The sequence below is a fragment of the Meles meles genome, chromosome 1 (genome assembly GCF_922984935.1).
Source record: "Meles meles chromosome 1, mMelMel3.1 paternal haplotype, whole genome shotgun sequence".
Taxonomy (NCBI): Eukaryota; Metazoa; Chordata; class Mammalia; order Carnivora; family Mustelidae; genus Meles; species Meles meles.
In genome coordinates, this window is record NC_060066.1 from 140,590,815 (window position 1) to 140,614,202 (window position 23,388).

Consider the following 23,388-nt stretch of genomic DNA (forward strand, 5'->3'; position numbering starts at 1 on the left):
TTTGAACTTTTTGTTAGGAACATAATTCTTAACACATACAAAGTATCAAAAATTGTTTAAGGAAGCCCCAATGTATCCTTCACTCAGCTTCAGCAATTATCAACTCCTATCACACCCACGCCCACGATTATTTTGAGTCCTAATGGATATATCATTTCATCCACAATTATTTCAGTATTGCAGCCATTCTTTCCTGCACACCTCTGCTTAGACAGTTCCTCTCCCCATCCCCATCTTTCCTAATTCTATGTCATCCTGCAAGGCTCAGCTCAGGTCTAACCTCCTACGTTGTTTCCACTGAACTTACGACTTAGTCATGTTACGTTGGGACATCTCTCTTGTTGCTATTCTTTGTGTTCCTCACCTCTTAAATCATTCACTTAACAACATGTCCTTAGCCTGGAAAGCAGGAAACCTCTCTCAGCATACATATACAGTAATAACAAATGCTTAGAAGGGAAAGAACTAAAGAATAAAAAAGAGCATTAAATTTGGTCCCACCGTTTTACACAGTATATTGACATAATTCCTTTTATGAGAAATGTCTCATAGCACAGACCAGGGTATGTTGGCACAGTATGACAAGGCAGAAATAACACTGGATGTGGAGTTAAAAGGCCTGAGTTCTTGTCCCCACCCTTCTGTTTTGTCCATTCTTTTGGGTCTGAGTGACTTACGAGCCCACTCATAAAATAGGAATTAACTGCAGCCATCCTCCCTCTTCCCCTTACAGGACTGTCAGAATTAAATGCAGTTACACATGTAAAAATAGGTTTGTAATTGATAGAGCATGTTGTTAATACACATCGTTATCTGGAAATGCAGAAATGTTTGGTCATATGACTTGAAAACAAGGAAAATTACTGCTTTAGATCTTGAATGTAGGAGGGAACATTAAGTCCTTAACAGGGAAAATGGGAATGTGATAGATCAGGTGGGATCAGGTGGGATTCAGAATCAACAAAATTAACTCTGGGAGGAATAGAAAAGCATATCTTTCCTTCTGAGACTTGAAAAACCATGGCCTTGCAATTAAATTGATGGAGCCCTAAAAAGAAATTGCAAAGGAAGCAAGATATGTTGTCAGCTATTTAAAAAGAATCCTGTTACATGAAATAATTAAATGGAAAGGCAAAATTCATCATCTGATTCCCTCCAAAAAACTACAGAATTATCCAACAAAGTCGTTGTCATTCTAAGTTTATGCTCTTTTAGGACACTGTCAAAGCCTTTGGCCTCTCAATTTTGCAGTTTGCTTTGCCAAAAAGAATTATCATTAATATCAGACTTCAAATATTTATCATATCACACCAAACACTGCTTAAATTACAATGGAATGGAGGTCTCGCCTTCTCCCAGTAGAAAAGAGGATAGATGGCTTCTATCAAGAAAACATTTCTATGCACCACACCAGTGTCCTGGGAGAGACGTTCAGCCTAGATTTGCCATCCATTGCAGTATTAATATAAGTTTCCTTGCCAGAAAAGGAAAATTACTAGGGTTGGAGAAAAGGCTGACATTTTATAAAACTCTAAATAATCTTGGGGCATCTGGGTGGCTCAGTCAGTTAAGTGTCTTGCCTTCAGCTCAGGTCATGATCCTAGGGTCCTGGGATTGAGCCCAGAGTCATGGGCTCCCTGCTTAGTGGGGAGTTTGCTTTTCTCTCTACCTCTCCTCTTCCCCCTGCCTGCTTGTGCGCTCTCTCTCTCTGTCAAATAAATAAATAAAATCTTAAAAACAAAACAAAACAAAACAAACAAACCCTAAACCCCGACATAATTTTGGCCAAGGTAGAAAAAACAGTTTTCAACTTTGGACATTAATGCAATTTAGCAATAGTCGGTGAAAACAACAGCTGTTAAACCTGGTAAATCCAAATGAGATTATTAGGTTAAAATCACAGAAATACGCAGAGGATATTTCAAAATTCCCAACACACTGACAACAAAGCACCAAAGCAGAATCTCATTAGCAAAGGAAACATTTTGTTTAAAGTATTTTTTTTTATAAGACTTCACCATGTGTAACTTCTCTAAGGACTTCCCTAGAGAGGAAAAACACAAGAATCCAAGGGTAAACTAGAGAACAAGAATTTCCTTCCTCTCCTCCCTCTCCTTCTGCACATACCAGGTAACCCCTATGTGTCCTTACCTCTTGCTCTCCGTAAACACACACACTCACAGAGGTTCTTCAAACCATGCTTTGTTTTCCAAAAATGAGGTGATTAGAATAAACCTTCTCTCACATAGACCCATTTAAAATAAGGAAACTACCAGTCATTGCTTCTGTTATCTTCATGAACAACAACCCCACAAAGGAATTCTAGGACTTCTAACAAATATAAAGAATTTTATAATGTCTCAACTTGCATGATTTTAGGTACTGTACCCAGTATGGTCAATTTGCATGAAAGATTTTTCAAGGTTAAAAAATCTACCTATCTGCAAATATCCATTCAAAATGTGAAACCAGGGGCACCTGGGTGGCTCAGTGGGTTAAAGCCTCTGCCTTTGGCTCAGGTCATGATCCCAGGGTCCTGGAATCGAGCCTTGCATCGGGCTCTCTCTGCTCAGCAGGGAGCCTGCTTCCTCCTCTCTCTCTGCCTACTTGTGATCTCTGTCAAATAAGTAAATAAAATCTTAAAAAAAAAAAACCCCAAACAAACAAAATGTGAAACCATAAGTTTTGGGGGCTTTGGTTTTCTTTTTTACTTGTCCATCTGCTGAATAATTCAAAACTGAATTCTGGGGAATGGGAAGATGGAAAACTTTCAGGCTAAACAATAACTCAGGCTTTTCTGATCTGGTGCTGGGGCAGGTCTAATTTCTCCTAATTTGTCTATAGTGTGCTTATTTGATCAATAATTATACAAGTCTAATTTGTCAGCATTAAGCAATTTGACTGTACTTTAAAAATGACCAGGAGAAAGTCCATTTAAGTCTAGTTAACTGAAATGACAAATTATAAATTACCCAAAGAAGCAGGTAGAACTTGCCCTACAAGTCCCTCCTAGGTAAATAAGACAAAAACAAGCCCAGTATGGGAATACTTCGGCCCCCAAGTAGCTGAGGTGAGGATGAAGGATTTGAATAGGTGCAGTTTATTATAAGAATCTCGGAAACTGGTGCTCGTCCCAAGATAACCTTATGTTAAATATTCTCAACCCTTTATGTCAATTAACTGATTTAATGCTTCCAACAACTCCATGGGGTTATCTTTGCAGATGAAGCAACAGAAGCAGACTTGATTTACCTAAGCCTGCACGACTAGTAAACTCATAATAGTAACACTGGCATGAACGGGAATAATCTTCCAAGAGATCTTTGAGATAAAAAGTAGCTTACCTAGTAGAACGAACAAAAGATGAAATGTGCAGTTGTTCATGTCCTCGTTCATTCAGTAATAAGCGTAGCAGAAGTCTGAGCAAAGTGACTGAACAAAGTGAACTTGAATCCTGCCTACCATCTGCCTTAACTTTAGCCAAGCTACACAGTCTGTCAGAATGCCAGCTTCTTAATTGCAGAAATAGAAATAATTCTACCTGGCCTACTTTCTACCTTCACATTGATGATACCATCAAAAGCAATGGAAACTCCCATGGCATAGGAGGGAACAGAGAACAGTTGCCCACAAAGGAGTAAACTCCTCACAAAGACAGGCTCTGTTCTCCTCTGGCTACAGAACATACCCCATGTGCCCACAGTTTTCAGGCCTTCTGGAAGATGAGGAGTTGTCCTGTGTGGAGTGATTACCTGGTGTCAGCGGACCTCTCCTGTGCAGAGAGTCCTTATTCTTGCCACAGAACAAATATTACTTCCTCCAAGTCTCTTCTCATTTCTAGTCACAGGATATCCATGCTTAGAAGCTGTATTAATCCATTCGGGCTGCCATAACAAACTACCATAGATTGGTGGCGGGGGTGGGGTGGGGGTGGGGTGGGGTGGGGTGCTTCATCAAGAAACTAAGTTCTCACACTTTTGGAGGCTGAGAAGTCCAATATTAAGATGCCAGAAGATTCAGTGTCTGATTAGAACTTCTTGGTTCACGGACAAATATCTTCTCCACCACGCCCTCACACGGTAGGAGGAATAGACAGTCTCTGGATTCTCTAAGGGTTCTCCCCCATGACCTCATCACCTTCCAAAGGCCCCACTTCTTAATACCATCACCTTGGGGATTAGGTTTCAACATATGAATTTGGGAGAAACAAACAGTCTACAGCAAAATCAATGATTTTCTTAAAAGTTCTATTAATACATGGGGCGCCTGGGTTGCTCAGTGGGTTAAAGCCTCTGCCTTTAGCTCAGGTCATGATCCCAGGGTCCTGGGATCGAGCCCCGCATTGGGCTCTCTGCTCAGCGGGGAGCCTGCTTCCTCCTCTGTCTCTGCCTGCCTCTCTGCCTACTTGTCTGTCAAGTAAATAAAATCTTAAAAAAAAAAAAAAGTTCTATTAATACGTGTATTCATCAGTACTCTGTAATTTGAGGATTTGGGGGGGACCCAATATGTAACCAAGAGGGAACTTACTCTATTCCTTCTATGAATAATGATTCAAAAGTTAAGAGCAACAGTCAAAACAGTAAAACTTTGGCGAGCATAGTTTGTATTAAGTAATTGCCACAGGATCCTTGTGATGAAAGGAAATAGGACAATTTAATCTTACCACTTCTTTCTCAAGTTTCTTTTGTATTAGTCTCCTCTCTTCCAACCCCACTGTTCTACTTGGTCTCCCAAGATGACCTCTCTTATCTTAGCTGTTGGCATTAATTCCCAAAAAATCCGATGTCACCTTTGGCTTAAAATCTTCCTTGTGTATCCTCCTGATGAGGTTGTATGCTTGCTTATAGGGTTAAAAATGCACCTCTAAGCCCACCCCAGGTGGAGACTGAGCCAGAATCGGCACTGAGTGTTCCAACTCCCACTCCCAGCTTGTCTTCATTCATTCCATGAAGGGGGAAAGCTGCCTTTGGTGGCGAGGTGTACACTGTGTAGGTATTTAAGAAATCATTGAGTGTGGGATTGACTCGAAGTATATTTTCACATCAGTGTGAAAGCCATTATAGCAGATAACAAAACAGGCAAAATGTAGGTTCATCAGGTGAAAAGAAGGGAGCCACATGGCCAAAGAAATAAGAAGTTACAGTTGGAAAGTATTTCAGGCTCTCAAGACAAAGGGCAATAGATACCTGGAACCTTCAGCTTCCTTTAGTTCCAAAAATGTGTCATGCTCGGGGACTTTATATCTAAAACATTGTGCTAAATTATTTTACCCTGTACATGCCCCTTAAATATACAGATAAAAGCAAAGCAAAACCTAAAAAGTAACAGTAAACTGAAAAATAATTCTCCAGGCATGCCTGGGTAGTTTAGTCGGTTAAGGCTCAGGTCATGTCAGGGTCGTGAGACTGAGCCCCATGTTGGGCTCTGTGCTAGGCGAGGAGCCTGCTTAAGATTCTCACTCTCGAGGTGCCTGGGTGGCTCAATCAGTTAAGCCTCTGACTTCAGCTCAGGTCATCATCTCAGGGTCCTGATATCAAACCCTGTGTCTGCTCAGCAGGGCGTCTGCTTGTCCCTCTCCCTCTGCTCTCTGCTCCTTTCCTTGCCTGTGTTCCCTGTCTCTCTCAAATAAAATCTTAAAAAAAAAAAAGTTTTATCTCCCTTGCTCTCTAAAAAATTAAATAAAAAATAAAAATAATTGTCCAGAAGTTGGAATAACTGGAATATTTTATTTACTCTTTGGATGACTCATTAGGACCTCTCAAGAATATGATACATGAAGATGTAATATATGAAAGAATAAACATGCATGTGGAGGGATAAAAAAATGCTTATGGGGGGGCACCTAGCTGGCTCAATCAGCAAATCATGTCACCTTCGATCTCAGGGGTCTAAGTTCGAGTCCCATAGTAGGTGTAAAGATTACTTTAAAAAAAAAAAAAAGACCTATGGGCATCTTCTCCCAGATCTTATGGAAAACACTTATTTCTACAATATCTAGAAAATATTTCATTGTAATTCTGAAGCAAGTATACAGTAAGCACACATTAGTAGTAACCACTTATCTTAAACAAATTCAATGGATGGGTGCTAACACTACAAGCTGTTAATAGTAATCAAGATAGTTATTTAATTTTGAAAAAAGTCTAAGTACCTTGAAGGAAAGAAAACCTAAACTGGCAAATCTTCTCTATTGGAAGATTCAGTCGAACAATGCAAAATCAAGCAATAATGACTGGTAAACCTTAAAACCGGTCCAAGATTTCCTGTCATGTAATATGTTTTGGCAGAAATACTTGTGCAATGGGTTGACTCTGAGGCCCTAACTTCTGTACTACATTCCCTCTGCAGGCTCCCATTTCTCTTCCTTCACCTTCATGACTCATGGGTAGAGAAGGGTCTGCTGAAGTGTGGAACAATGGGAAGAGTGAAGCTTAAATCAGCTTGTAACCATAGGTATTCCCCCCAAGTTGGGCTGGTCCAGTTCTGCCACCAATAAAGATCAAGCCATGCCTGAAAAACCCAGATCCCTTTTTAGCATTGTAAACCATGTAGGAGATGCTCATTACATCTGCTTTGTTCTGTATTTCTATGGTGCCCATCACCATAGTAACAAGGCACACAGATGGAAAAGTAGGCTAGAAATACCCAAATATGGGGGTGGGGATGGAGGCTATGGGGGAAAGGGCCTTTCACTGATTGAGAGAAAAGGCTAAAGTTTCTTCTATCAGAGCTGTCAGTACATTAATGGGCAACCTAACTGAAAAATTAGGCTTTGTCTTTAAGTGGGCCACAGCAGAGAGCAGCCTAAAAATTCAATAAATATCGATATTTATAGGAGGTGGACTTGCTAGGTTTCTGAGGTTTTAAAGCCAGAAATATTTTATTAGAAAATCTTGTATGCAAATCGAAATTTATACAACAGCCTGTAATTTGGAAAACTAGGGACTCATCTCACAGTATGATGATTACTATTAACATTTTTTTGGTTACTTTGTAGTACTAAAAGTTGAGGCATCTGTTAAGGAAGTGTGGCTGAGGAAGATAAGTTAATACAATGACTATATTTTTGAAAGTGACAAGTTTATCTTCAAAGTTTTTGTATAAAATGTCCCAAAAGGAAATCCCTAGGTGGTGATTGGGGGTGACTGTTGTTTCATCCTAGGGAGTCACTACCCCAGTTGAAACCTGGGACAAGGCCATTCCCATCTGCAGCCCCTCTGCTCTCTGTAGGTTCAAAGGTCTTCACTGGCACTGTCAGTCCCTTTATGCTCTTGAAAGTGATGATGGGCCAAAGATTCATCTGTAAGAAATCTTCCCATTCCAAGATCTTTTTTTTTTTTTTTTTTTTCTTTTTCCTTCCCTGCTGCCAGCCTGAGTCCTCCTTTCTAGGATGTCTGGAATACCTGGGATGTTATTTACATTGTTACTGGTCAGGAAATAAGAAAAGAAGCCATACTAGCCACATAAACTACTTGTTTTACTACACAGGCTTTTTACTACATAGGTTTTACTCTGTGAAAATAAAAATGTTGCAAAAAAAAAGACAGAGATGTTTTATAGACTACAATTGTTTTAGAGAATTTAACACTAGCAACTGGGCACCTTCATGGCTCAAGTTGGTTAAGCCTCCAACTTTTGATTTTGGCTCAGGTCATGATCTCAGGGTTGTGAGATCAAGCCTCATGTTGGGCTCCTCACAGGTCATGGAGTCTGCTTAAGATTCTCCTCTCCCTCAGCATCTCTCGCTTCCCCTCTGCCTCTCAAAACAACAACAACAACAACAACCCCCCCCCAAACAAAACAAAACAACGTACAGATTTTAGTGGAAAAAGCAACAGACAACTTCGTCGGAATCTTGACTCAGCCACCAACCAGTTGTGACTCTGTGGACAATTTTTACTTTGCCTTTCTCAATCTTAATTCTTATTAGAAAAAAGAAAGGACCGAAGTAGACCAGGCATATGAGCTCGAGGGTATCTAAAGATGATCTCAAGGCATGTTAAAATGTTATGCATATGAGTAGATGTATATTACTTTGGAAAAGACCCTCAAGGATATGCATAACATAAAGTTAAAAATCAATAGACACGCTGTAAGTCTCTTCCACATTGCTCTAAAATACCAGGACTTGAATCAAATAAAGCAAAGCCATTGAACTCAGACTCAGGTAAGCATAATATTCAGGTCTTTTCAAGTCCCCATGCCAGGGATGCTGTCTCTGACCAGGTTATCCAACCCTCACACCAACCACACTCTAGCCCTTTACGCTGCTTTATTTTTCTTCATATCATTTAGCACATGATATTTTATCTTGTATTTGCTTATTATCTATATCTATATTCTTATTATCTATATTATCTATATTCCCCCTGCTAGGATATATGTTCCAAGCAAAAAGGTTTTTTTTTGTTTTGTTTTTCTCTTTTCACTGCTGGATTTATTCCCAGTGCCTGGCATGATGCTTAGCACATACTAAGTGCTCAAAGGAAAAAAAAAAAAGATCCAAATGAATTAACTTTTTAAAAGCCATAAATCAAGAACAGCAGAACAAAAACTCAAATACATTTTTTTTCTTTTCTTTTCTTTTTTTTTTTTAAAGTCTGGGGCCTGCTAACAGCCATGCATTTTACTAAGCATGTTGCAAGCCTATGTATTTTACCTCTTATTTAAGGCATGTTTTCCAATTTTTAGAGCCTTTTATAAACTAACACATCTGGGAAAAGGTGCCAGCAATATAATACAGAAAAAACTGCTTCATCAGTTATCAGAGGTGCCACTAACTTGTTGGGTTTGCTTAGAGAAGCCACAAGTCCCCACACAAACTCCATTTCCATGTTTATATCCTGCAGATAATATTTGCCCCACCTACTGCCAGTCATCAGGAGAATAAATGCACTAGTATGTTAAAAGTGATGTACAAACATAAGTTATGTGGTAGGGGTTCTTGTAAAGTGCTTCAGGAGAGATTTGCTTTAAGATGTGGGGGAAGGTAAGAGAGCAGGGGACACCTGTACAGAGTTCTTTACTACAGAGCCAGAGCATCCAGGAACTCAGAGGATCCCAGTTAAAGCCTCCTTACTCAGCACAACGATAGCCAGGCTCAACTCCTCTCTCTTCAGGATGCATTACTCCATAAAGAAAAAAAAAAAAGTCCCAAATCTAGCCTGGGACCAATCCTTTTGCATGCTCTAATTCACAACCTCCCCCTGGGAAGAAATTAGCATTCTTGATAAAATTCTGAAAAACACTTTTTTTTTTTCCTCCATAGGATTGAGACTTATTCTTAGAAACTAGTCACTTACCGACCCAGCTCACCTTCAGTCACGTGTCTCGTGATCTTTACCCACTTTCTTCTTTCAGTGTTCTGTTTCCTTGTCTAACAATGGGTATAAAAAATTATGTACAATTTCTAACTGTGTGTCCTTAAAATGGATGATGGTGATTAAATCATTTGGCATCAAATTAGCTTTCACCAGATATATATCCACTCTTTCCCTATTGAATGCTCCTTCCTCTCAAAAGGAAATCTTTAAATTGGCCTACTAGAGGCCCTTTCCCATAGAGCTGACAACTAATTTGACTGAGGAGTTTCTGTAGCAGCCAAACCACTTGATCTTTAAACAGGGTATGAGGTTTGGGGGTCATTTTTTTTTTTTTTTTGAAGAGAGGGGTACTCTGATAGAATCTATTTGTAGATCATCAATTAATCCATGTCTAAAAGTATCTGCTTCAAAACACCAGATGTCATCTTGATTTTTTCTAGCCATCTCCTTTTCTCCTTTCACATTTATCTTTTCCTCCTTTCTGAAAGGAAGGCATACACCTCACTTTTCAGGAGTCTGCTTATAGTGCCCTGCCTTGGGATGTAAAAATCTTCAAGCCCCAAGAAGAGGGCTATTTTGAAATACCCATAAATGTTATAGATGCAATGAAAGTGAGTGATTTTCATGACTGAGAAACAAATCTTTTTGGAATCAGAGGAAAGTTTCCATTTTTTTGCTTCAAATGCGAGAGCAAGACCTAATCAACAGAGAATAGAAAACTGAATAGAATGGAATAGAATAGGAAAACTGAAAATCATTTTTGGGATCAGACACTAGCTAACTTTTGATATGTAACTCAGGAATTTAAAAATAGAGTCGGGGGCCTGGCTCAGTCAGTCAAACATCCAATTTTTGATTTTGGCTTAGGTCATGATCTTGATTCGGCTTAGGGGTTGTGAGATCAAGCCCTGCATCCAGCTCCGTGCTGGGTGAGGGGCTTCCCATAAGATCTCCTCCTCTTCTTCTGCCCCTCTTCCCCTCTAAAAAAAATTGGTAGAGTTACATTGCCTTCATCCCCATATACTTATTTATATAGCAAGATTTCTTGAACACTACATTAAAAAAAAGGAACACTTGATTTGATAATAAAGGCTATCTTACTCTAGCAATAAGTACTATTTATGCATAAATAAATGATTTTTAAGCCCCATGAATTTTGAGGGAATGATTTTTCTCACAAAAGTTTGCCTATATCTAAAAATGATTCATCAAAATTCTAATATACCCGTTGTTCTGATCAATTGTGTACTAGTAAAAATCATGACAATTTGATCCAAAATAGATTTTATTAAACAGAGCCTTATTGTCACAAGAACTTTTAAAAAAAGATATATGTGTAAATGTGTGTGTCTCACAAGAGTTTGAAAAGGTAATCAATGGAAGATTTTCAAACATAAGAACGTAACATTGGGCTTAAGTTTTATAGGAAAAGAGAGATGAAATGAGTTCCATAAGGGAAATACGATACAAAATTCCTGACTTCTCAAAGAGCTTGTTCATGTTTTTTAGAGGATGTTATAATAGGCATGAAATTACTTTTGTGTTTAATTTCGTTTCCATGAGGTACATCACAAAAAGTGTTTTCTAAAGAAATCAATATTTATATCAGAAGTGTCATCTTCCAGAACTATTTAAAATCATGATAAAAAAAACTTTAGATATTAATTTTTATTTAGTTTTAAAGATTTATTTATTTATTTGAAAGAGAGAGAGCACAGAGGCAGGGGGAGGGGCAGTGAGAGAGAGACAAGACGACTCCCTGCTGAGTCTGGGGAGCCAGTCTCAGGGCCTGATGTCAGGACCCTGAGATCATGACCTGAGCAAAGCCAGATGCTTAACCAACTGAACCAGCCAGGTGCTCCTAGATATGAACTTTTAAAGTGTACTGGGGAGAGCTCACAGTTTTTCAAATCCGTTAAGGGGTACTAGAAGAAAAAAAATATCAGAGATACTACTCTAAACTACCTCTAAGCCAAGAGCCTGTGTTGACTAAAGTTTTGACTTCTAATAGAGAGACAAAACCTGGACTATTTCAGAAAAGTGCAGAATCTGTCGGAAGCACCCCCTGCAAAACCATAACTCTGAACACAGTAAATATTCAATAAGCACCGTTCATTGACAAAATATTTTGGCCATTTAAATGATATCTCTTAATAGCATATATGCAATATCCCTTCCTGTTTCTAACCTTCAAGGAGAGCTTTCAAATTTTGGTCAAATACCAGTCAAAAGTATGTTACCAGAACAAATCCATAATAAGTATGTAGAGTTTCATTCCTAATTCTTTCCCATTTATTCATGTACATTCCAAGTACGATGCCTGGCCCAGGAAACCCAGGAGAGAAATAAAATAATCCTCACAAGAGCATCTAGGCAGTGACAGAGGTGCTCCCTGGCATAGGCCTTACAATAGGTGTGCAAAACTCAGAGCCAGCAAGAGTAGGGACTGTGGCGCTCTCGTGGGTGGTAGGCAGAGGGAGTGTGTCTGCAATGGTCTTTCAGTGTAAGTATGCTTGAACGGATCCTCGAAAGACGGGCAGGTGATTGACGGAGGATACCAACGTCCCAGGTAGAGAGGGAAGAAACAAACCCAGGAGGACAGCCATCTGACTACCTCATGCCTTCCTCCTATACTGCTAAGAGTCTAGGATGGCTGGCAGGTGGGTGTGACCATGCACACTCTCCATGGTGCATACACTGGTGATTTAGAAATGACGGGGTAAAGCTGGAAAGTTGTGGAAGCAGACAAAAGAGGATTTGATTATATGGTTCACCGAGGCGTTTGGATTTGATCCTGTGGCAAAGCAAGTCATTAGAGGATTATTGAACTGGGCAGTCATGGTAAGAGATTTGCCTTTCAGAATGATTACTTCCCTGCAGTGTGGACAACAAATTTGGGGGGTGGGGGTGGAGGGTACAGAAGACTACAAACTGAACTATGAACTGGAAGACCATTAGCAGTTGTACCGGAAAAGACTCTGGCGGGTAAAAAGGCCATGGAGGAAGGGTGCAGATGGAAATACGTGAAGGACGTGGTCCCTGGACAAATTGGTTACAAACTGTACAAGGAGTGGTTGGGAGGAATGAGGCAAGGAAAAGCCCAGAAGGGCGTCTAGGTTTCTATGGGTTATGTAATTGGGTAAGTAGTACTGTTATTTACAAAAGTATGAACTCAAAAGACAAATATCAAGTTTTGGGGAAACAAAATATCTTCAGTACACTAACTCCAGTCCCTCATTTGTTCTATGAGGCAGGCAGCACAGGTATTACCTGCAATCTCTGCTCAAAGGGGTAAATTTTTTTTGCCCAATCTCATATTCAACAGTTTGGGAAGGTTACTATATACCCAGCTCAAGAGCAGGTAAACAAAGGAGACAAGACCCACATGTTCAACAGAACTTATATTCTGTTGGGGGCAAGGGGAGTAGAAGACAAATCAGCAAGCAAACAATAAACTAAGATCTGAAAGACCTATGATGGGGCAGGTGTGGGGGATACGGGTACCTCATCGGAGGTGGTCAGGGAAAGCATCTCTGAAGTCCCATTTGAGATGACCTTTCCTTCAGGAGAAAGCAGCATTCATGTAATTAATAAGGGAAGAGCATTTCCAGACAGAGAACAGCAACTGAGAAGTCCTTGAGGTGGGAACAAGGTTGGTGTGCTACTGAGGGAGGAATTCCAAATACTGGGGCAAGTGGAGAGCCAGAGGCAGTCCTGATTCCAAGGGTATTCCTGGGAGGGTGAAGGTGAAAGACTTGTGGCCCCTTAGGGCAGCAGTGGCATAGCATAAACTCTCTTGGGGAAGCCTGCAAACCTCCATGCACAACACTGGCATTTGAGAAACTGCGTCATGACTCACAGATGCTTTTGGAAGACAAGCCATTGCTCAGTGAGGACTGCCTATTTTGGCACTGAAATAGGGCCAGAAACAAACTCATTTAGTCTTGCCTAGAGGGATGCGCTTTAAAATCTTTAGATGAACAGAATTCATTTTACATTTATCCACTCAGAGCAAGAAACAATCTGCAGTATAATGGCAGGGGGCTCTGCCCCAAGGCTTGGTCAAGCCCTGGCACACTACATGGAAGCAGAGCCTCCTCGCCCACCCTCCAAGGTTCTCAATGGGATCAGAAAGGCAACATTTGCTCCAAAGGATCCCCCAGCAGCTCAGCTGGCGGGCAAGGAAAAATGGTACCCCATTGCCAACGTACAGAGCAGGGGTCTTGCCTATGTACATCTGAAAGCCTTGGAGGGGATATTGGGGTTGCCTCCTGGCGCGCACACAGGCCACTCGGGCGCAGCAGCCCAGCCAGCTCTCTGCACTGCCCGTGCCTCCCATTCTGTAGTCATTTTCCACTGCTGCTTTAAGGGCTACCTGGTCTTCTGCCAGCAGTCTTTCATATGGCCCTCATTCAGCCAAATGGCTTTAAATTCCACTTGCCAAGGGTGATGCCAATCAACCCTATGACCCTCTCTGGAAAGAGCCTACTCTACAGCTCGAACTTGCTCAGATGCATCTGCTTGGTGTATAAAAAAAAGTACCTGTATTTAAAGTTTGCCAATGTGGCAAGAATAAATTATAAAAGAATTAAATTATTTCCGAATTACGTAGCTCCTTTCAGAGTATCACATTGAGAAGTTATAGATTATACGCACTTACTTTAAAGATGGCTGCAAGCATTATGAAACACTCTCTTTGGAATGGTGTTGGAAACCTGTGACACATTACAATCCATGCCGAGGGACAGGCTATTTCATGTCTGAGCTCATTTCAAACTATACTCCCACACCATCTCTATTCTACTTCAGCTCACTGGCCAATTTTTTCTTCCTAAAGTCACCATTCAACCTGTGACCACAGGACATTTACTTGTGCTTCTATACCACCTGTACTACTTCTTCTTTTTTTTTTTTTTTTTAGATTTTATTTATTTGAGAGAGAGTTTGAGTAGAGGGGGAAAGGAAGCAGTGGGAGAGGGAGAAGCAGACACCCTTCGGAGCAGGGAACCCAATGCGGGGCCTGATCCCAGGATCCTGGGATCATGACCTGAGCTGAAAGCAGAACCTTAACAGACTGAGTCACCTAGGCACCCCTCTCCTTCTGAACAAATTTTTTAGTGGCAATTTTTCGTTTAATTGCAGCAATCGATTCACCTGCCTCCCCCAGTAACCCGCAACCTCCATGGGGCAGGGACCATGTACATTTTTGTTTTTCTTCTGTCCCCAGAACCTGGCACAGTGTCAGTAGCTGTTTACTAAACAGATGCTTAAAGAATACTATGACATAAACTCACTGGTGGAAATGTTTCAGCTTCTGAGAGTAGATCAGCCAAAAATCATTCAAATCAAGGTTGAAGGAGGTTAAGGCTAAGTTGTTCTGCTTTTGATAAAAAAATACAGAGAAAGACTCTGCTGCTAGTTGGGATTAAACTGGTTTGGGAGATGACTCTCAAAAAGTGTAATAATTTAGCAATGCTTATTTGGATATGTATGAATATGAACAATTTTAAAACCTTTTGTTTAAAGGGATAAGAGTTCATTCTCGGAAAGATTCACTCAGATTAGCTCCCAATTTTAAACAAAGTTACCATTTACTTCATCAGGCAGTTTAGTAGGCACTCTACTTTAATCCTCCTCTGTCTGATTCTTGCCCCCAGTTTGCATATGAGGAAATGGAGGGTACAAGAGGCGAGGGCTGCATACTGAGTAAGCAGCAGAGCCAGGATTCACATGCAGGTCTGTTCAATTACAAGAGCTAGGTTTTTAATCTAAGCCGCGCATTAAACTAGGAAGTAAATGTTGACATTTAGAAGTAAACCACTGCATCCTCCTGTGGAAAGATACAAGACTATGTAAGTCTGATACTACCAACTGGGGCAAATACTGAAGTATTGAAAAAAAAAAAGATCTGGAGGCCAATGACGTGGTAGCAGGGAAACTAGACAATTTATGACAAAGGAAAAGGAATAAGGAGAAACATGAACTGTCATCTACTGAAAGCTTGCTTTATGCCAGATACTGTATTAGATGCTTTAATGTTAATATTTCCTTCAATCCTAAGAATCTCGTAAAATAAGAGTCAAGAAAACAGGGGTGTAAAATAACTGTGATGTTTGGCTACCACAGTGTTCCTTCCCTCCTTCCTAAGGATGTGAACCTCCCACATTTCAGTGGGGCAGAAGGTTGTTGGGAATAAGGACAATAGTCTCCAGTCTCTATTCCAGCTAGGTGAGGTCACACTGCTAAGTTCTGGCCAATGAGATGGAGCACAGAGTGTATGACGGCTTCTGGGAAATTTCCATAAGAGACCATGGTCTCTTGCCTTTCCCCTTTCCCCCTACCTTCCTTCTTTCCGCTTTTTTTTTTTTTTAAGATTTTATTTATTTATTTGACAGACAGAGACCACAAGTAGGCAGAAAGGCAGGCAGAGAGAGAGGAAGGGAAGCAGGCTCCCTGCTGAGCAGAGAGCCCAATGCGGGGCTCGATCCCATGACCCTGAGATCATGACCTGAGCCGAAGGCAGAGGATTAACCCACTAAGCCACCCAGGCGCCCTCTTTCTGCCTTTCTACTACTTGGAACCCACGCGTGATGGCTGAGGCTCCATTGAGGACCGTGAGGTTGAGTCTCTTCTGATGTGTGGTAGATCTTTAAGGTGGAACCAGTCTAGGTCTCAGAAGACTGTAATACCATTATACCAGCCCTGGATGGTCTCTTTATAAACTTTTTTTTTTAGTGTGAAAGAGAAACAAACATCACTACGTCTAAACCACCGTTTTTGTGGTCTCTGTGACTGGCAGCTAATCTTAATTAATCCAGCAACTGGTTCATCAGGCCCTTCTGCAAAGTCTACACTCTTAGGTAGAAGCTAAGAGCTCTTGTTTATAATTTGTGATAGACTGGGGGAAAGGAGCGTAGTGTGAAAAGGCTGAAAGAAATTTGACAGAAGAAAAGAAAGTTCAAATATGCTCTCAAATCTGCACACCTGAGAAGAGATCAAAAGGAATATGCTACTCAACAATAAAGAATTCAGTTTCCATCAGAGCTGGGCAGGAGGAGAGCTCTGTCACCTGCACAGAGCTGGAAATAGAAGAGAAATAGAAGCAACACAGCTGGTAGCTTCTGAGAAAGATGCTGCTCGCTGAGGAGTTAAGCACTGGAGAATGGAGCCCTGGAAATGGCCACAGAATGAGACAGACAAAAAGAATTACAAGGAACTCTGAAATTGAAGAAGCAGGAGATGAAGCTCAAAGATACACAGTCTGGAAAGGGAAAGCAGAATCATGTGACCCGTATCAAAGACAGCATAAAGGTCAAAAAGGCAAAAGGAAAGGTCAAGAACGAAGCTCTGACAACTCATTTTTATTCATTTCCTTTACACAGGTTCACAACAGCACTGAAGAAGTGAATTTAAATTGTCGCAATTGGTGCTCGCTTCGGCAGCACATATACTAAAATTGTCGCAATTGAGTAGAATCCTAAATGAGAGGAAGTCACAGAACAGGGAGTTTATTATTACCCCTTGCTCAATTTCTAAATGAACAGCAGTGATAAGAACTTAGCAGAGAGATTCAGTGACTGGAGTTAGGCCTCATTTTATTTGAAATCAATCTTCATGATTCAGAAAAGGAAAAAAAAATTATGTCTGCCAAAGACACTATTTAAACACCAGGAAAAAACTAACTTACAATAAAGGTATGTAGGAAGTGTAGAAAATATAGATGGGAAATAAAATGAAAGCAGGTGATAGCAATAAAAGAAAAGACAGGAATATGAAAACATACACAACAGAGATGAGAATGAATTTTACAACTGGTTAAAAAAAATTCTGTGCTATAACTGGACCTTCCAGGTTTCTTTTGAGTGCTCACAGGTCTGAATTGTTTGTGGAACATCCAGTATTCGTGTCTGGGAAGGACATGCTACGTGGAAGGCAAAGCAAACCATTCCACTAAGTCTGGAGTAACACGACCGCTTTAGCATACATTCATTTCTGATATTATCATTGTATGCTAGAAGAGGGAAGGAAAGGAGAAATAAAAATAAAACTTAGAAATTCAACTTGAGAGATACCAAATGTAAATCGAGGATTAAATAAGCTATTTTTTGCATGGGCAGTAAAAAAAAAATTAGAAAAGCACATAAAAATATGCAGATACCATTAAGAAGGATTTAAATTTTTTTTAAGTTGTCTACAAAAAAATTGGCTAAAGCAAGAATTTTTTTTTTTTAAAGATTTTATTTATTTATTTGACACAGAGACAGAGATCACAAGTAGGCAGAGAGGCAGGCAGAGAGAGGAGGAAGCAGGTTCCCTGCCGAGCAGAGAGCCTGATGCGGGACTCGATCCCAGGCCCCTGGGATCATGACCTGAGCCAAAAGCAGAGGTTTTAACCCACTGAGCCACCCAGGCACCCCTAAAGCAAGAATTTTTTAAATATTAAAATATTTGCCTGTTTCAGCCTCAAGAAAACAACAAAAACATCACAAATTTCAGGTCACTGAAAGAAAATACCCACATAGTCTTAAAATACTTGGAGTGATAATGGAATGTTATTCAGTGCTAAAAAGAAGTGAGCTACAAAGCCATGAAATGACTGGACACAACTTAAATGCCTAATACCAAGTGTAAGAAGCCAATGTGAAAAGGCTATAGACCGTATAATTCCAACTGTGATAGTCTGCAAAAGTCATAACTATGGAGACCGTAAAATGATCAGTTGTTGTCAATGGGAGAGGGAGGGATGAAAAGGTGGAGCACAAGGATTTTTAGAGCAGTGATACTGTGATATAATATCATAGTCTATTATTACAGTGGTGGATACATGTTACTGTATATTTGAACACCACCAAGAGTGAACCCTAAAGTAAACTATGGACTTTGGGTGATAACAATGCGTCAGTGTAGGCTCACTGATTATAATGAATGTACCACTCTGGCAGGGGTTGTTGATAATGGGGCAGGCTATACAGGGGCAGGGAGGGCAAGGGAGCTTTAAGAAAAACCTCTGCACTTTACTTTCAATTTTGCTATGAACCTAAAATTGCTCTAAAAAAAAAAAATGAAGTCTATCTGGTATCTTCTTCAATTTATATTGATTAGGGCACTTTTCATTTTAATCAATGTTGGTGCTTTCATTCTGAGGATTACGAAGAATGAAGCAGCAATGAGGAATGGTCTTAGAAAAGCAAATCTTGACAAGCAGTCAAATGAAATCACTCCAAATCTGAAAATATACATGTCAGGCTGGACATGTTGAAGAAAAACAGAATAAGCTTTGAAGAACAGTAAATTTATTTATAACATGTAGATTTTTATTTTTTGCTACAATAAAAACATTTTAGGGGGTAGTAGTTGTAAAAAAAAAAAGTGCTATGACTCAACTGTACAACCAGTGACAACCTTGCCTCCTTCACTTGAACTGAAAGTAATAGCAGACACGTTAAGGCTTATATTCTTAAAGCACACAGGCCCAATTACTTGGGGGGATTAGCTGTCATTTTATATTCTCTTCAAGAGTGGAGCTTTGGACTAGAAAAGTCAGGGGCAAAAGAAAGTCACCTTGGCACCCACAACTCAAAGGAATACTTTGGGTTCTCAGGAGGTGCAATCTGAACACATTAAGGACATTGGAATAGTTAAATAATTATACATTTGACTTCTGTGCGCTTCAACCCTACACTTAGGTTTAAGAGACGGAGCAGTCTGACAAAAACACATGCCATTTCATTTTCTTTTAGGAAGCAGGGAACAAATTGACTATTTCAAATTGGCTACATACTTGCAATTTAAAATTTTCATACTGCTATCTTTTTCGGAGTTTTAAAAAACAGTTTTTAGGCAAGGCAAATGTATTTAAGAAAGTCCAGGCGTAGGTTTTTGTTTTTAAATTTAGGTTTGTCCTTTCCTCTGGAAGGGAAAGGGGGTTGCAGAGAGCCTTTTTGACTACAAAGAAAAGCCTTCCACAAATGTCATCTGACTAAAGGTAACCTATGGACTTTGGGAAGTCAGTTGGGACACAGAAAAATGAGCCAACAACAGAGCCTCCTGCCTTCTGACCTCTCAGCACCTGCTCCCCTGTAACCTAGAAGGAAATTCTTAGGCTTCTCTACGTGAGTATGGGTTGCCCCCCCCCCCGCCCCCAAGCAAACGAACACCAACACCATCAAACTGTAGGTGAACAATGAGTACCTAAGGAGTTGGTCAAAGAACAGCGCAAGAGCAGGGGGCAAAGGAGAGCGACCAAAGGCGGACGCCCTCAGGAGAGGTCTGCTCACTCTAGCCTGGGAAACCAGAACCCTGCTCCCGCACCGCGCCAAGGGCTCACACTCAGGTGCAGCACGGAGCCCCCTGTGGCGGAGAGGGGACCGCCTCATCGCGGCCGCCCACTCTCCTTGCCCCGAACGACCCCAGCACCCAGGAGAGGTGCTCTCTGGGGGTTCGCTCCCTCTCTCCCGGAGACAAGGCGGCAGCGAAGCTGCCACTCATTCGCGGCCGCGCCACCTGCCTGCAGGCCCGGCTCGCAGGTGTGGCGCGGGCAGGTAACCGCACCTGCTCGGCCAACCCCACCTGCTGCGTCCCCTCACCCTGTCCTCCGCCTCCACCCGCGAGGTCCGCCCGGCTCCTCCTCTCGGAGCAGGGGGCGCCCAGCTCCGACCTACCTGCGCGACCCCGGCCCCGGGCGCCCGCGCTCCCCACCGCGTGCGCTCCGCGCCGCTCGGGGCGCGCCGGCGGCGGCTCCGCGCCGGCACTTTCTCGGCTGACGGCTGCTGCGGGCTCAGCGGGAAGCCCCAGCGCTGCCGGGCTCGCCGCCTCCAACCGGCTCCATTGTGACGCGGCGCGTTCCGCCGGCCAATCGCGGCGCGGCGGCGCGAACCGCTGACTAAGTTCGCGTGTGGAGGAGGAGGGGACTGGGCGGAGGCGGGAGGCGGAGGCGGCGGCCGAGGCGGAGGAGGAAGAGGAGGAAGAAGCTGCGGCTGCTTTGGTAGCTGCCCCTGCTGTGAAATTTGCAGCCGCCCGGGCCGGAGTGTGTGCCCAGCTTCGGGCGCGCGGGGGCCGGTGACTCACCCCTCGCCGTTGAAAACAAAGCGCAGCTGCCGTCACCCGGAGCGCGCCATGTGGCCGCCCCGGCCCGCTCGCCACAGACTGGGGTCGGCGGGCAGCGGTGCGCAGCTACACGACTCGCTGGGGCCTGGAGAGCGCCGGGGCTGTTTTCAAGAGAAGGGAGAGCTGGGGGCTTAGGGCCGTCGGCCAGCGCGCCGGGCAAGAGACTTTGGAAGTACTGTATTTTTGCGCCCTCCCCCCGCCCCCCTTTCACGTGGGCACCGCTGAGTAACTTGTTATTTACATACCGTGTGCTGGGCCCTGAGGGAAGGCTCAGGTGCAGCACGTGGGAACCTACCTCTCACACACAGAAGTCCCCTTACCTTTCTTTACCCAGCGGCCTTAGGAAGGCCCCAGGGCCGCCGAGTCCTTGTGCGGAAGAGTTTATAGTTGTGCCAAACCAAGCGGCTTAAGTTGGGATTCTGGGCCTCCAGTATCATCCGTCCGTCTCAGAGGCCCTTATCCTTGGTCGGGGAGGCAACATGGTGGCGGGGCCACGCTTTACTCACCAGCGTTTTACTCCTAGTAAGCTGCAGGTCAGCCCCATCTACTAACCCACTCGGCAGTTGGGATCCTGCCTTTGAAAAGTAACAATGCACCTTACAGAATGAACACAAAATGCAAACCCAGGAATTCAGGGAATTAATATTGTCATCCTCAATTCAGTCCCCACTCTCATCCCCACCCCAGATTTATCTCGGGCTTTTGGCACAGACTGCCATCTTCAACACAATGATTCAATTAGGCACCATTTATGTCTCTGAGTTGCTATAGCAATCACATGCCCCTTAAAAAAAATTGTTTGTAGAGGGAACTCCCACAGGAATAAAATGAAGACTGTAAAACACACAGCTTTGGGGGTATATCTGATGGGTTTGTATAAATGGGTGTAAAGAAACCGGCATGACTGGGTTATATGAGACCAAATTGTGTCCTGCAAAGACTGTTCAGATTAGAACTACAATTTGAGTTACTTTCAAAGGGGATAAGAAGAAGTCTGTCTTTCTCACCCTGCTCTATTCTTTGTCCATTCCATTCTGGGTTGGCAGCGGTCTTCTTCCTGAGCCTTGGAGGAAAGGTTGAAAGCATTTCTGCTTTTGGTCATTCATAGAATTTTTACTGAGTTTATATGTAAGACGCTGTGTATGTACAGATCTATTAAGTCAATTTAGGACTAGGTTTGCTCCTCAAATGGTTTACCACCTGGAGAAGATTAAAAAATATACAGAGAATTAAATATGAAACAAGGGAAAAAGTGAGTGCTATAAAGCAATTTTGATTATAAAGTCATGAGATTAAAAATTGAAAATACCTAATTTTCCATATGTATCTTTGAATGTTTGGAAAAGAATTTTCTCTTCCCTTCCAAATCCATGGTCAGATAATCCATCTTTTATCACAGCAATATCACTACCTGTGTGACTGGGAGTAGTTACTTAACCTCCTTGGGAATCGTCTTTTCACCTATCAAATAAAAGAGTATAAACCACATGAACTGTTAAGATTCCATTCCAGTGATGGTATGAATTAAAAGCTGACTTCCATGCTTGGTAACGCAAGGTACCATTCGCAAGAAGTTAAAGTCATGGAGTTCATTAAGACTCCATTAGCTCACCCTACGACCCAGCAATCACACTACTGAGTATTTACCCTAAAGATACAAATGTAGGGACCCAAAAGGGCACGTGCACCCAAATGTTTCTAGCAATGTCCACAATAGCCAAACTATAGAAAGAACCCAGATGTCTATCAACAGATGAATGGATAAAGAAGAGATGGTATATGTATCTACAATGGAATACTATGCAGCCATCAAAAGAAATGAAATCTCGCCATTGTAACAATGTGGATGGAACTAGAGGGTATTATGCTGAGCGAAATAAGTCAATCAGAGAAAGACAATTATCATATGATCTCCCTGATATGAAGAATTTGAGAGGCAACATGGTGGGGGGATTGGAGGATAGGGAAGGAAACAACGAAACAAGATGGGATCGGGAGGGAGACAGACCATAAGAGACTCTCAATCTCACAAAACAAACAGGGTTGCTGGGGGAGGGGGGGAGGGTGAAGGTGGTTGGGTTATGGACATTGGGGAGGGTGTGTGCTATGGTGAGTGCTGCGAAGTGTGTAAACCTGGCAATTCATAGACCTGTATCTCTGGGGCTAATAATACATTATATGTTAATAAAAAATAAAAAATTTAAAATAAAAAAAAGACTCCACTAGCTTTGGGTTAATCTCAGATATGTTGCTTATAAATATGTTTATTTTACTCCAGTTCTCATGAACAAAGTCACCCTCCATGATGACAACATTTATTATTGTCACTAGAGAATGTGGGCTTTTGAATTTGTGATATTGCTCCTGGGAATCCTCCTCTGAAACATCCAACGGATGCTTCTCGTTTCTTCTTGGTCCTGTGATGCTTCACATAACCTCCTGCTTACATTATAGTGTGAGTAAGATGAATAACCTCTAATCCTAGTCCTGGAGAACTTTAATACTTTGCACATGGTATGGGACCATAACGAAGAGAAAGTATTTGCTAACTGGAAACTATTGACATCCCAGGATAGACCTTATAATGAGAAAAATACTGTTTAGCTTTTTATGTCTGTACCCGTTTTTACCATTATATTGTAATCTCTTTGAAAACAGGACCTGTGGAGTCTTAGAATATGACTTAGAATATGTAAGTCCTTACAGGATTATAGGGATATCTGAAATTCTCTAAGGGACTCTCTGATTAACTCATTTTAGTAAAAAACAAAAACAAAACCCCCCCAAAAAACCCCAAACTACAAAACTTAATCATTATTTCCACAGCCAAATTAATTGAAGTCTAAAATGTTGGCAGGGTATCTCTGAGCTGATTATCTGAAAGAAAAAAATAAGTTAAAAAAAATCCCACACATCTCTGAGTGTCATCAGCATGAGCTATGTTCCACGTGGCTGTCTT

General features: G+C 41.8%; 1 protein-coding gene across 2 annotated transcripts in view; it reads right to left on the reverse strand.

Moving 5' to 3' along the window:
• LRRC8B (leucine rich repeat containing 8 VRAC subunit B) overlaps positions 1 to 20,176 on the reverse strand; it is a 67,345-nt gene extending 47,169 nt beyond the window's left edge. For both annotated transcript variants that reach the window (XM_046010462.1, XM_046010465.1), the window contains exon 1: positions 19,985 to 20,176. The gene's annotated coding sequence lies outside the window, so the exon portion shown is untranslated. The remainder of the gene's footprint in view (positions 1 to 19,984) is intronic.
• Between the last annotated feature and the right edge of the window lie 3,212 nt (positions 20,177 to 23,388).